The 15,883-nt window shown below is 41.0% G+C and overlaps 1 protein-coding gene across 1 annotated transcript in view; it reads right to left on the bottom strand.

Moving 5' to 3' along the window:
* Positions 1–15,883, bottom strand: part of CFAP206 (cilia and flagella associated protein 206) — a 39,661-nt gene that overhangs the window by 16,793 nt on the left and 6,985 nt on the right. The window lies entirely within an intron of this gene.

Genomic DNA, 15,883 nt, shown 5'->3' on the forward strand with positions numbered 1-15,883 from the left:
GGGTCACAAAGATTTTCGTCTGTGCTTCCTGGTAAATCACTCAAGAATCAGCTCTTCTGCAGATGCAGGTGGGGAGGAGCAAGAGGAGAAAAAGAATGTAGTTTCGAGGATTAGAAAAAGAAAGAGAAGGTGCCAGTGCCAGTTCTCTCCCTACAAAAGCAAATTTCAAGTCGGTCATAAACCTTGGTGCTCAAAGCAGTGCTGGCAACACTTCCTCCTGAAAATATTATCTGCTGAAAGTGGACAGTCTTGTGGAGTTCAGCCAAATGCTGTCTGCAGTAGCAGTGGAGGTGGAGCTTGCAGAAAGTCAGGTCCCATCCCATAACAGTCAGTGAGACTTTTGCTGACACCTTCACAGGCTTAGTACACGAGTATTTTCAGAGAGAGCAGGAATCTGCAGGTAGGATTTGCCCAGGTTTTTAGTATGTATGCAGAGCATGTGTAATTGTGCAATTTTGGCTTAGCATTTTAAGGACTCTAAAGATGGTTTACAGACTATTTCAATATGTGTCTGTGTCTACATCTGCAATTAGCACAATCTCTGCAGAACATTTGGTGCTGAGGACCTGACAGCCACAACATACCTACTTTAGCAGTTGTTACTTCAGCCTAGCTTTGGTCTGGTCCTAGTGACTGGTGCTTTGTTTGTGGCTGAAGTGCGTTAGGGACACTGCCAGAGATCTTCTTCAAGGTTAATTTCACACAAAATATTCACATACTCAAAGCCTGTTGTAATGTGCAAACCAAAGCACAGCAGATGAGGACTATGTAGAGATTCTCTCAGTGAACAGGTGCTTGATCCTAAATTACAAAACCATGCACCTTAACATCCCACTTCCCCCTACCCCAATATTCACAGTCATGTTAGTCTACAGGAATATTTCCTGGGAAAAAAACCAAGCTTTCTAAAAAGCTACCAGTGCTTGCTCACATCCATAAATCCCAGCAGGAAATGTCCAACTGCCTGTACACTTTTAGGCTGCAGGCTGGAAGGAAAGAACAATATCTTTTCAGTTTAGCATATTGAGAATTTAAATTCTTTTATTGTTTTAAGCATTTCAGTAGTATTAACCTATATATCACATAGCACTAGAATCCAAAAGAAGGGAAGAGAAGGGGAAGGGGAAGGGAATTATTTATTTTCCAAAGAAAAGCATACTTTCAGGGAAAGTTTGTAATCTGTACTAGACCACAAAAATTGCTTTAACTTATTTGTAACCTACTGAAGCCTTTAGGTTGCACAACACTGTTTTCTAACCAAATCAGTTGGATTTCTCTTGTAGAATTAGTATCAACTTTTAAACAGTTCCAGGAATGGAGGCCTGGTGCCTGAAAGACAGACAAACTCTTCCCCCTGGCGGCTTATGTGAGGCATTGACAGACGGTCAGTAAAAAGATTCCTGGATTGTGATGGGAGGAATTCCCGGATTAGTTTGAAGAGTCATTAAAAACAACACACACGGTTGTTTTTAAATCTCTGAAAAGTTTGACACCCTATTGCTTTATTCATGGGAAAGCATATCAGCTATTTGATGAATTTGCTATCACATTAAACTGGGTATCACATCTAGGAAGTCACCCCTTTATCTGCTACAAACAGAAGATGGGATTTACTTAACAAGTTGCTCAAGTCTAAGCACATACTCTCGTTTTGCTAGTGTGGGGACAAAGTTACAGCTGGGTGCTCTTACACCACTGATGTGCAGAGGAAACAACCCAGAAGCAGCTCATGACTCAGCAGTCCAGTTCAGGGCACGGCCTGAGGCACATTAGGTGAACGGAGAGCTTGCACCCCAGAGGATAACATTGCCAGGATGGCAAAAAGCACTGCTTGCTGGAGCTTCACCCATTGCCCTGTGCCCAGTGGAGATGCTGGGCTGAGCAAGAATCTGTCTGAGTTCCCTTAGGACAGCCACATTCACCAAGGGATTCTGCAATCACTAATCCTCCAGTCATTCCCACTCATGGCTCATCTGAAAGAGACCTTCCAGCTCAGTTAGCCTCTCTCTGCACTCAGGCCTGCTCTGACTGGATGCCCTGCTGGTGAATGAGCCCTAGCCCCTAGGCCTGAAGGTCTTCTGCTGCCATAAATACTCCAAGGCACCGGTTAAAGTTCTTTGAAGATGACACACCTAAGTGAGGATTTACAGCTGACAGGGCAGGACACAAGCAGAAGCTGAGACCCTTTCCTCATCTCTGAAGTTAAAACATAAACTGGGTGATGCAGGTTTTTGTTTTCTGCTCTTCAGAGGCCTGAAATTACCTTGCACCTAGATGCAGAAACTAAAGTCCACTTGATTACACTTGGCTGTTTCAAAGGAGCAGTGCAAGGAATGCCTGTCACCTTCACAGGAATCTAAGGCCTGTCTCTATTGAGAGGAAAACACATTCCATCTATCTGGCTTTATTTCCAAAGTGTCAGAAATCCATTTTGTGAGGACAGACAAGTCATGCCACCTCTTTTAGCTTGTCTATTAGTTCACTATAAAGCTGACTTTCACAGAATGTTTTGGTGCAAGGATTTTTATTCTTTCTTCCTCCTCAAATCTGAGTATCAACAAATGGAAACCTCTGTGCTTGTGCTGCCTTGTTTGAAGCACAAAGCTGTGGTGCTGGCCAACCGTGCTGACCAGCTCAGCTTTAATGACATGGTCACACAAGAGCATGCAGTGCCATTTAAAGCTTCCATGACTCTCCTGAAAAGCTATGTGGGTGGCAGGTATGTAACCACTGTAGACTCATTGAGGTACAGTGCAGACTAATGGTTCACATTCAAAGGAATCCTAGTCAACATTTATAGCAATTATTTAGCATATAGTTTAGGGTCTGACCTCCCTTTTGGAATATGATAAAGGAATGTTAGACTGTTCTTCTATTTACTTCTCCCAGCTCCAACATTTTTCTGCATTAAAGAAGGAATGTCTGAAGATGCCAGTGCTATGTCTCCCCCTAATTCCCACTGTATCACAGTTTTACTGCAATATGAGGCTGCCTGGAAGGGACCGTAGACTTAAGCATTGGACAGGGGTCTCAGATCAGGGAAGAAAATTTATTTCCAGGATAAAACCGTCACCAAGGCAGCAAGATTTTGCTGGACAAAGAAGTCCAATTTGTCTTTTAACTCAGAAAAAAAAATACAGATAACATGGCACAAAAAGTTTACCTTCCATTTGAGTATTTCTGGGAAAAAAAAACCCCAGAAGTATAGAAACCCAGTTAATAAATGCACTATTGTTAGCCTGGATCCCTTAGCAGGCACAATAGATGCACTGTATTTTCCAGGTTACAGAAAAAGGTGCAGAGCACAATTATTTGTCCTTCAAACCTTGAGAGCTCTGGCAGTCACTGTACAGAGAGAGAGATTCCAGACATACCATCAGTGCCTTAACTGGAAACTCCTGCAAAAGATGCATTATTCAGCTGTATTCAGATGAATCACTACTTAAGGCTCCCAAACAATATTAACATTACATTACCATTTCAGTTAAAGGCTTTATAAAAGTAATCAAGAGAATTTTGCATTAATCATCCCTCTGAAAAAATCTGTTCAAAGCTAGACCCAGGACTTATCATAGACTCAGAATCACAGAATCACAGAATCACTAGGTTGGAAGAGACATTCAAGATCATCAAGTCCAACCCGTGCCCAAACACCTCAACTAAACCACAGCACTGAGTCCCACATCCAGTCTTTTTTTAAACACATCCAGGGATGGTGACTCCACCACCTCCCTGGCCAGACCATCCCTGTACTTTATCACTCTTTCTGTAAAAATCTTTTTTTCTAATATCCAATCTATAATTCCCTTGATGCAGCTAAAGACTGTGTCCTCTGGTTCTGTCAATGGCTGCTGCCTGGAGAAAGAGACCAACCCCCCCTCACTACAGCCACCCTTCAGGGGTTGTAGAGAGAGATAAGGTCACCTCTAAGCCTCCTTTTCTCCAGGCTAAACACCCCCAGCTCCCTCAGTCATTCCTCACAGGATTTGTGTTCCAAGCCCCTCACAGCCTTGTTGCCTCCTCTGGATGCACTCAGGTGTCTCAACGTCCTTCCCAAACTGAGGGCCCAGAACTGGACACAGCACTCAGGGTGTGGCCTCACCAGTGCTGAGGGGCAGAATGACCTCCCTGCTCCTGCTGGCCACACCATTCCTGACACAGGCCAGGAGCCATTGGCCTTCTTGGCCACCAGGGCTCACTGCTGGCTCATGTTCAGTCAGCTCTTGACCAGCACCCCCAGGTCCCTTTCTGCCTGGGCACTGTCCAGCCTCACCATCCCCAACCTGTAGCATTGCAGGGGGTTATTGTGGCCAAAATGCAGGACTTGGCACTTGGATTTATTAAACTTCATCCTATTGGACTCTGCCCACCCATTCAACCATTCAAGGTCTCTCTGCAGAGCCCTCCTACCTTCCAACAGATTGGCACACGCTCCCAGATTAGTGTCATCTGCAAATTTACTGATGAAGTAAACTCATCCATGTCATCAATAAAAATATTGAACAGAACTGGCCCCAGCACAGACCCCTGAGGGACACCACTGGTGACTGGCCCCAGCTGGATGCAGCACCATTCACCACCACTCTCTGGACCCATTCAGCCAGTTCTTAACTCAGCAGAGAGTGCTCCTGTCCAAGCTGTAACTCAATCTATATCAAGTAGTTGCCACATATTCCTGCTGAGCTATGTTTCAAAAGAGCAGTAGTTTGGCCAGAGTTTGGCTATTTCATGGGATACCTAGATAGTATTTGGCTTGATAATAATTCAGAAACATTCTTTTTTTTTAAAGGTAACCACCTCCTTGTACAATGTTTAGATGAGTCATTTAAACATATAGAATATCCCATCAGTATGCAAAAGCAAACAAACAAAACACAACAGTGCTGTAATTTTCTCTTGAGCTCAACAATTGTAAGAATCAACTGCTGGGCAGCAGCCTGCACTGATGGGATTCATCAGGAGAATGGGGTTTCATGGGGGACTGAGGACTCAGGGATGGGATTCATGCAGGACTGAGGACTTTCTTCTCAGTTCAGGCTACAGGAACTTATTCAAAATTGTGGAACTACAGCTATCCAATAAATAGATGAAGGAGAAAATCTTACAGCAAATATCCTGCTGTATCTGACTTCATTAGTGCAAAAAGAAAAAGTGCACTAATAATAGGAATGTGGTTAGTCTACAGTTTGTAAATTAACTTCTCATTCTGCTTACTTTTATTCAGCTACAGGCTTCTCTGATGTACAAGGATGCTCTTAATTCATCTGTCAGAAGGGAAGGGAATGATCAGTGAATCAGACAGGGAGGGCAAGAGGATTTTTATCCACAGTACTCGAGAGCCCTCCCTGCAGTGTTTTTCCCATGTCAGGAAATGAGCTGAGATCCAAATAGATACCCTTGTAGTTACGTGCAGATTTCAATTATTCTCCAAAATTCTGTGGTTTTTTTTCTTGTGGTTTTTTTTTTTTATTTTTTCTTTTTTTTTTTCTTTTTTGCCTAAAAGCAGTTCTATTCCCAATACAACCTCTCTCCCTTAAAGCAGCTATTAAGGCTTAAGACCCTGTCAATTTGTGCTGAATTCTTGTCAGGAAAACTCTTTAGAGAGCTGTGCCTGTTTGTAGCAATCTTCAAAAGCAGCACTAAATCAAAAGCAGACTGAAAAAAAAAGGTGGTATTTTAACATCATGGGATGTCTAATAACGTTCAGAAAACCAGAAGCATTGCTGAAATAGCACTTCTTTCTTACCTTTTAGTTTAGAAATTAATTCTAAGACTTTTCTTTAGATATTCAGCACAGGCCAGCTGTGACTGTTTTTTCAATCTGGCATGTCAGCTGATCTTGATAATAGAAATGGAAAACATTATTTGGATAGAAAATAACTTGAGGAGGTAGGAAACTAATTTGTGAAATTACAAGTACACAAAACGTGATATAGAAGGAACTGTTCAACTATAGCAATAAAACCTGAATAAAGTATTTAGTGATGGTCATAAAATCCATCTTGCTGGCAGAAGAGCAGAAGTCCTATTCCTTAGCAAGCACAAACATTTGAGAAGCACCAGCTGGGCTTGCTTTGAATCAAAGGCATGTCTTGAAAAAACATGTCCTAGCCCTTTGCTAGGACAGTTTACCATGCTGACTTTCTCCCCAGCTCCTTCCCGTGACTGAAGTGAAACTGGAGTTTTCTCCAAGCCTCTATCAGAGTATAAGCTGGAAGCCATACATACCTGCAGGCTGACCCAAGTGCCTAACCACAGCACCAAGATCAGGAGCACTTTGGCAAGAGAATACCTATTCTTTACAGCTTTAAGGTACTTAGAAATGTGTTTGCTGACAGATCATTTTGAGCACAGTAAATCTTAATGGCAGATTAAAAGAGTTTTCAATATTAATAAATGTAGCACACAAGTGCTCTCATGTGCTGCAGCAAGATATTGCTTTACTGAGAAATATAATGAGAAGTAACAGTTTCCAAAAAGCCCAGGTTCTGGGCAACTCTTTTGAGTTGGTTGCTTGCAACTTCTAGGACTATTTGGAAAAAGCAGAAAGAAAATCTCTACATTCACATTGAGTCCTTGATGCCATAGCTTTGCCAGTTGTATCCTCTGGCATTTCCTTAGTAACAGCTCTGTGTGGAGATCCAAGGATGTAAAACACATGACTATCAATCACGAGCATGTCCTGCTCCCTTGAAGTGCCAGAGGTAGTCATCATTTCAAGAGTCACCAGCCAATGCTAAAACGCCCTCATCCTGAAGGAGACCTCCTTTTTACACAACCTTGATTTTTTGTAAACTTTAAGTCTCATTTTAATCAGAATTTCTTCTAGAGATATCTGTAATGATACCTGGAAGGAAGACTGTTAATTAAAGTTACATACATCTTGACATGCACATATGGATGGATACCTGCACATGAGGGAAGCAGCATGCTAATAGCTTTTTCAGTCTGAAGCATCAACCAAGAGCAGAAAGCTGTAAGAAATATCTCTTAGACCAGAGCAGACTAACTGACAGTTCCCAGAGTTCCTAGTCAATATTTACATGTCTTTTAACTAGATAGCTGCTTACAGTTGGCTGCATTAGAAACAGAAACTTCATATACCTGACTTGGGCCTCTACTTATGGCAGACTTTTTTACATCTTTGCAGAATTCACTTACTGGTGAGCAAATCACCTGCCCTGATTTCTGCTCCTATTTTTGCCTTTCAGACCCTGGGTATTATCTTGCAGTCCAAATCTTCAGTCCCAGCCCAAGCAACAAGGGACTTCTCCTCACTCAGACATGGACCAAGAGAATGCATGGCCAGTATTTGGCATGTCACGAGAAGTGCCCTTGCAGCTTTCTAGGGGCAGATCAGGAGGGAAGTGAATCTCCCATTTTCATTCCTGCTGGAACAAAGCAGTCCTTTCATGGCTTTTATTCACTTTTTACACTTTTTAGAATTCTTGGCTTTTGCAAGCCTTGTGACTTCTGCAGCTCCTTAAATCCCACTCTAACGATGGTGAAAGCACTTCCATCTGCCTTGATATGGATTCTACAGTGTTGCAAATCATGGGCATTCTTCACGTGAGACAAGAGGTATTATGGATAATCCACCACAATCTGTGATTTTTATCTCTGCTGTAGAATATTTAGCCTTGCTTTTGTAGAAAATTTGATTTGTTGTCAGGTGATCTTTTAGGCTAAAACAAACGTATTTAAACACAATATTTATGCACAAAAAAAGGCACCTCATTATAGTTTCTATTAAAATCTGATTTTCTTTGACTAGCTGAACCCCTGTGTTGTTCCATTTGAAAGTGAACAGGATTATTTTACTGAAACAAATTCTAAAACAGGTAACCATAGTTCATAATGCTCTTTTTTCAATCGAGTTTTTTTTATACTATTTCTCAGAGTTCGTTCTACTTTAATACACGTGCAACATCATGCTATTTCAATCTTAAGCTCTCCAATAATGAACAAAGGATATTTGTTCTCAGAAACAGCTAAGGTGGGTCATCTCTGTAGTCATCTGGGTATGTTCACTTTTATAGGACAGACAAGGAAGTTCTTGTTTTACTTTTAATCTCTGACTTTAATCTCTTTTCAATGGGCTTTATCTTTAGTCTGGTTTCATTAATCTGTTTGAACTTCATGTAATTCTCTCCACTTGTGTGTCACCATATTCCTGATGTCTAAGCAGCAGTGACCTTAAAGGGCTGCTCCTAGCTCAATTTCACATCATTGCTCTATTCTTAGGCAAGTATAGCTCCTACCAATAGGTCTCTCAATTATCAACTTAATCTGATTGTAAAATTCTTGGTTTATAGTGTTTGAAGGACTGAATAATTTGTGTTGATACAAGACACATCATATTAAGCTTTAAGCTTGCACATGCCAGGTTGAGAACTTCCAACTGAGAACTTTCACAACCTCTTTTCAAAGCTCAATTGGGATGGAATTAATTTAAAATGTAAGCACCTTATAGGATGAGATTTAAAAGACAACACATTAAGTATTGATACGAGTGTCTTTCATAAACACAGAATTCAGGATCGAGCTTTGACCTACACTATCAAACAGTAACTTACAGATTTAGAGAAATGGGCCTTTGGAGCAAAGCAAGGATTTTCATGCGTGTATTGACTCCACTTGTTGCAATTCTTTATTTCTGAAGACCTTAAAGATTTTCAGCCAGCTCTGAAAATTACATCCCCTTTTACTTCATCCTGAAGAACATCCTCTTCCTCCTAAAGTTAGAATTTTTGAATTACGCCCACACTGACATTAAAAGCTGATTTTTCAGCTTTGTGGATGACCCTTAATGCACAAACTGCTCTCAGAAGTACCTGTGAAATTCTGGAAGGATGTTTTGATGAAAGATGACTGATCATTTCTTTGACCACTTACTTTCTTACACTGGAGGTTTCACAGCATTCTAGATAATGGACATCTAGCTGGGCAAATAAATATAGAATACCAAAAGGAAGAATATAAGTTTGCTAAGATCTGTATCCTCTCTATATAAGACTTCTTCTAGAACTGTCTCTAAAATACCCACAATGTAAAATTTCCCCCAAAAGCTTGAGTTAATGACTCCACATCAATGAGTATATCTGGCAGTAAATCTGTTTATGTCCCAGTCAAGTAGAACCTACCCAAGTCACACCTTAAAACATGAGCAGCAGATCAAACATTTACACAATACCTTACTGGAATGCTATTGTACTCAGGGCTTGCAAGAAATAGCTTCTTGCTTTGTTCCTGCATTGCACCCCCTACCTCTAATGAAGACATCTGTGGGTGAGGCAGTCATTGGACTACTTTGCTGGTCAAAAATTTTCTATCCCAGTGACTCAGAGCAGTCTTGCAATGAGCTGCAGAAGGGACTTCTGAGCAGCATATGAAGAAAAAAATCTGTTTTCATGTCCCATTGAAGACTTGGGTCTAACTAGAGGCCTGCAGCTGAAGGAAAGATATTTGCCTCTTATCTGTACTGACAGGAAAGGTTTCTACCATTTGAAGTCAGGAGAAGAAGAAAATACAACAGGTAAGAAAAATGGGCTATGCATACAGCGTGAGGTGTATGTGTGAGGGGGAAATAAAGCTGAGAGATGACTGTGCATGTGAATATAACATGGAGCTCCTGGACCAGGTCCAGTGGAGGGCAACAAAGATGTTGAGAGGACTGGAGCATCTCTCTTACAAGGAAAGCCTGAGGCAGCTGTTCAGCCTTTAGATGACTGAGAGGGGATCCCATTAATGTCTATCAACCTCTGAAAGGAGGGTGCCCAGGAGGATTGAACTAAGCTCTTCTCAGTGGTGCTGAGCAATAGGACAAACAGCAATGGGCAGAAACTGATGGGCAGAAATTGCACCTGAACATGAGGAAGAAATTCTTTACTGTGCAGGTGACTGAACTAGAACAGATTGCCCAGAGAAGTTATGGAGTCTCCCTCACTGGAGATATTCAAGAACCACCTGGACACAGTCCTGTGCCTTGTACTCTAGGATGACCCTGATGGAGCAGGGAGGTTGGACCAGATGGCCCTCTGTGCTCCTTCCAATCTTACCCATTCTGTGATTCTGTGTGACTCTGTAATTCACTGAAGAATTCCCACAATTTCCGCAATTTTTTTTCAGAATTTCTGCAACTTTTTTGCACTTTTTGGTACTAGTTCTGGTTTCTTTGACTCTGACTATGGCAGATTAGTCAAAGCCACCTAAATATATTAAAAAAAAAAAAAGTTGAGGTTGCTCTCCTCTATGTGCACATAGAGTGACACTGCAGCACAGTCCCTTTCAGGGAGAGGGAAAAAGCAATTTTTCCAAAATATTCAAGAAATTACTGCTTCCAGCATACTTTCAAGAGGGTGGCTTTCCAGTGTTGTAAATCCTTTAACAGACTCACCACTTCTGGTCTACAGACATCAGATTCTTCATTAAGATATTTGCAAGGAAAGGGCAAAGGAGAAAAGTTTTGCTATCCTTGATATAAAGTCATACTGATACCCACTGACATCCAGCTTTTCCAGCACATTTTGGTGTCAAGCCTGCATGACTTTTTACTGGAAGGACAACATCCACTTTTAAAAGAATTCAGTAGAAGGTGCTGTAAGAACATTATTGCCAGGAGCTGCGGAAGGAGACCTGGTGCAGTGCAGTGACAAATCCACACAGCATGTTCGAACTCAGAAACTCCTCAATGCCATATGTTGAATTTAACATAAAACATCATGTACAAGAGGAAAAAGGCCTGACAGGAACCTACTGAGAACCAAGAAAAAGCCACCACCTAACACCAGCTGCCATCCTCCTGTGGGGTTATAATGGTTCTTACTGTTCCCCTGGGCTTTAGACAGTATTTTATCCCTCATGTTTTCCAGCCTGCTTCCTGTTCCAGCATTTGGGTAAGAACAGATAAGTAAATTGCAGGAACACAGATCTTTTTGTCCTAAGTAAGGCTGCAAGGCAATTAAAATATGATGATTTTATGTTACAGATTACAGTATCCAAAAAAGTATTTTTTTCACTAGAACAGAAAGATATGCAGTTTTAGTATTCTTAGAGGAAGAAGAATTTTATTAAAGGAAAAATAATTTTAGTAAACAAGAAAAAAAGATGCAAGCAGCAGGGTCTTTAGAAACTTAACAGGGCTTATGGACTTCAACCTTTATTATTCACTTACAAATTTGTTCAGTTCTTTCAAGAAGTCTTTCAATACCATGTATGTCCTTTTACACTGCCAGACTTTCAAGAACCACTCCAAGTCACTCAGCATATTGCTGCTTAGATAGAACCAAGCACGGGAACAGATGAAACTGAGGCTTTCAGGCTTTTATAGTATTAGAAGCTTTTTGTTCAGGAGGATCTTTGAACCACGTACATTCTAACAACTCAACCTTGGATTTAAAGTTAAAAAGATTGGGGGCACTTACTGAAAAGACCTCTGCTAGTGTGGTCTGTGTAGAGAATCCCAGGATATTTTCCTTCTGAATGGAATAAAAGAAGTTTTGCTGTCTTTTTGGCAGCTTCCCAGGAATCCTCTGGCAAGATCACAGTGGTCCCACATCATACTATGAAAGGAATCCAACTCCCCATTGTCCTTGGTGAAAGCCCTGCAGAAGATGGTCTCTGCAGAGCTCAGTGCAGAATTGGCAAGCCTGCAAGAGCATGTGTCAGAGCTTGCACAGCAGAGACACAGATCAAGGCCTCAGTCACAGGGGTGCACCTCTAATTGACCAGCAATAATGTCAGGGAATTACAGTTCGTGTCCCATATGCAGCAGACTGGGTGGCTGGTGGTTTCTGTAACATTGCAAGGTTTCCAGCAAAGCCACCCAGGAACTCTCCAGTACCTGCCAATAGAGCCCTTTTGGGCAGCAGAATTAAAAGAGTAAGAACTTACCCTTGGCAGCAAAGTTAGTAATTCTAAGCTTTGACTTACAAAGCTCAGCTTACTGAACTGAACCCAGTATTACTGCCTTATCTGAGTCATGCTTTGAAACACAGTTTCTTTCACATGGTTTGTGAGATGGAACAGGAATTTTCTGCTCTTGACTACAGCAATCATTTTCATTTAATGTAGTTTGTAACAGATGAAAGGATCAGTCCAGCTTGTGATGGAGATCAGATTTCTCTCACTAACAAATACAGCATTCCAAATAATTTAGGAGTCTTTATCCAGGAGAGGTCAGCAAGCCTTCTATAGGAGCCATCTGTTTAATAACCAAGAGATGGATATTATTGAATACATACCTATATTCTTGAATGCTAATCAGGTTCCATTCTCAACTATCCATAGACAAATTACCATTCATATTTAATCAGCACCTAAATAGAAATGAGAAACTAACACAAGCTGGTTACAAGAATAATAATTTCATAGCTGTCTTCTGATATTGATTAAACACATTAAGAAATGGGAAGATTTTTCATTTCTTTGAGCTGGCTCCTCTTCCTCATCACAGTGATGGCACCATTTGTCTTTGCTTTCTGTTTTTTCATTGGCACAAGGATGCAATGTATAAATACAGATTAAAGTCACAAGACAAACACATTTACAGGTTTGGGGGTTTTTTTCTGTTGCCCTGTAAAAAGAAACACACCTCAGGGAATTAACTTTAACCTAAGCTCATTCAAGTTATTATTCAAAAGTGACCACTAATGTGACTTTGAATTTCTAGTGAGGAAAGAATTTTAACATACATACACCACGAAACAGTCAATCTCACAGATAAGAGAGCTTAGGAGAAGTTGAACACAGACATTACAGCACCAGCCAGTTTCTCCTCTGTATTCTCCACATGACTAATGATAATGCATTAAACATGCCTACAAGCATTTACCTTGTTCTCTATTGAATCAAGAGCAAAGATCCTGTTTTATAAAAAAGATCTACAAATATACGTGTTGACTGGACTCACAACTCTCTCCTCTTAAAATGGAATTCATTATGTGAAAATGTGGTCTTACTTGAAAGTAATGCTAACGTCTTTTTAGCAAGGTGAGGGTACTTTTAATATCTGATTCAGAAAATGAAGGAACTTAGTCTGTTTTCAACACGTAACTCCAAGTCCAGAATAATTTTCCAGTTTTCATAAAAAACCTCTCCTTTTGTACAAAGGGGGAGGGGTTGTACTAAGAGTTACTCCTAAAGGATCCTCTTTAGTGCTGCCTTGCAGCCCTAGAGTCAGTACCTTGAGGAAAACTGACACTTGAGCTCCAGTGCTGACCCAGTTGACATTTATTTTTATACTAGCCTTGCCAGTGCTGGAAATATTTCAGGTTTTAGTTTATGCTTTGACATATCTGAGACACATGCACCGTGGCTCTTTGGGATTAGCAAGTTTGCTCACATATTTTATGACACCTTATGTAGCATTTGACAGCAACTCTTCATAAAGGTCTTCTTCATAAGAGCCATAGGCTACATTTTCTTTCCCCAGGACTGCCCATCTTTAGATGACTTGTATGCATGTTCAACCATGACAGCTCCTACTACATCTTCGCAAGAGCCTCCACAAGTTTCTGCTATGGATTTTTCATACTTTTTCTGCTGAAGTACCAGGTAAGCTGTATAAATATTTAATTTGTAACTCATTATCTAAGGTGTTACTATAAAGACTGTACCACAGCCTTGGTTATAAAGTGCCGGAAATACTGTGAGCCAGTGCCCAAAAGAAAATGTGCTCTACTTTTATGTAGCTAAATGAGAATTGTGAGAAAATGAGCTTTGACAGTGCAGTTGCCCAAAACCTTCTGTCTTGGTTCTACTTAACAAACTAATGAAAAGGCTCAGAGAAGCATTACTATCTCCCTTTGCAGTACCTTTCCAGTGTTACACCTGCCTCTTTCTCAAACACAAAGGGCTCTTGTGTATTACATTTACAATTTTGATTTTAGACTAAATTGGATTCACTCACATTCTCATAGCCATGGATTCATAAACAAGAACATGCTTATGCCAGGTAGTCTGACCAGGATTCACTGCAGTGACACAGTGGACAAAGGAACATACCTGTGGTGATGTTGTCACCACATCTGGGCTAGAAGTCAAGTCAAAGGCAATGGGACACAAGCACAGCAGTGACTGACATAACCATTGCTTACAAGATCAAGAACACTTCTTTTTGAATTCATGGTTTATTGAAAAGCTCTTGAGTGCCCCAGAATTATGCTTTGAATGTAGAATTTATGGTTAGGGAGACCTTCTAGTTAGCTTACTTAACAGGTGTTGGCATCTCGATTCCTCCAACCTGCGGACAGTGAAAGTCACAAGCCAAAAAGTGCAAGCATTTGGTGTTCAGAAGGAAGATGTTAAGCCTTAGAGGAAGAGGTTGGGAGCTTCAAGAGACAATTTCCAAGGTTACTTAAAGCTATGTCTGTATACAACAGCTTATGTAGATCAGATATCAAGTCAGACTGGAAATGTAAGAGAATGTGTATCGCATTGAACATTATTTTGAGAGTCGACTCCTCTGTAATTTTCTCATGACAGCTCTAAAGATTTAAAGAATTTAAATATTCTAGCTCAGGTAACCTAAGAATTAATCTCCTCTTATCTCAATGACCTTTTTCAAAAGTCCCTAAATTTCATTCCTGTATATGAAGATCTTGCAGAGGGGGGCATATGTGGCCCGAAGTTTAGAGTCCGACTAGCTGAGGGCGAAAGGCCGACGCCCCTCTGCAATTCCTGGCCAGCACCCTTCGGCGTCTGATGGCCTCGGGCTGTGCTGGCTGCGGACTGGCGTACACCGCTGGTATTGGGGAGGAACGGAGCTGACCATTTCCCGGGGGTTAAACATCGGTTTATTGAAGGTGTTGCGGGATCCAAACGCGGGGAAACCAACCGGGAAAAAGTTTTTCCATGGGGGGGTGAAACAGGATTATAAAGGAGGGGGGGTGGGTACAGGCGGAACCAATCAGGAAAGGTGAGGGGATGAACTTCACAGAACTGACACTCCATGGAGACCAATAATCAAAAGGTAAGGGAGGTGTCCTGGGACCCCAGCCAACCACCATCTCCAGAGAGGAGAAGGTTCTCGAAACCTGGGAGGAGAAAGGGGGTGATTGACTGGGCCCAGGGAGGAAACAACTTTCACTTATAAGGGAAACCAGGGGAGGAGCAATTACATATCGGCAACTATGAATTGCGGTTACTATAGCAACTTAGCTGACAGGCTAGCACTGGCGGGAAAAACTGGGGGAACGAAACCATTTTACACATAATAGGGGAGAACAATACATAAATTGGGGGAATAACACAAGAAACTTAACAACACACTACAACATGAAGAATGTGTTTATAATACAACAGTAAGGAGAAAACCACTTTCCTCAAAATACAGGAAAGATACATTCAAGTTGAGATCATTACTGATACTAGAAATGTCCTTTGTAACACAGAAATTAGATGCAACACCTGAAAGGTCACTAAATATGAATGGTGATGCTGTCCAGGTAGAAGCAGGAGAGCAGAAAACAGGAAAAGATGGATTCATCTAGTCAGCTGACCCGAAATAAGCATATTTGGCAGATAGACATACTTAGTATTTTAATGGGAATGTGACAGAAGTACTTAAGGCGATCACTAGAATAGCTGTGTCTCAGCATCAGATTCCTATCAATATAATGAAATGATAAAATTGTTCAAGGTGAAGTTTAAGGCTGAAGGTCCAGATCACTGACTTTAAATCCACATTGAAAATCAGAACTGGCTATAAATCAGGATTATAAAACTCATACTAAAGAGGGACTATCAGAAACATATCAAAGATGGTTAACACCTTAGAGTCAAAGTGGGTCAGATTCCAGCCTCAGAGTTAAACTACTCTTTTACAAAACCTATTACTTGCAGTACTTGGCTAGACTCAAAGTCAAATTACTCTTTTTCTGAA

This window comes from Zonotrichia albicollis, chromosome 3 (assembly GCF_047830755.1).
Source record: "Zonotrichia albicollis isolate bZonAlb1 chromosome 3, bZonAlb1.hap1, whole genome shotgun sequence".
NCBI lineage: Eukaryota > Metazoa > Chordata > Aves > Passeriformes > Passerellidae > Zonotrichia > Zonotrichia albicollis.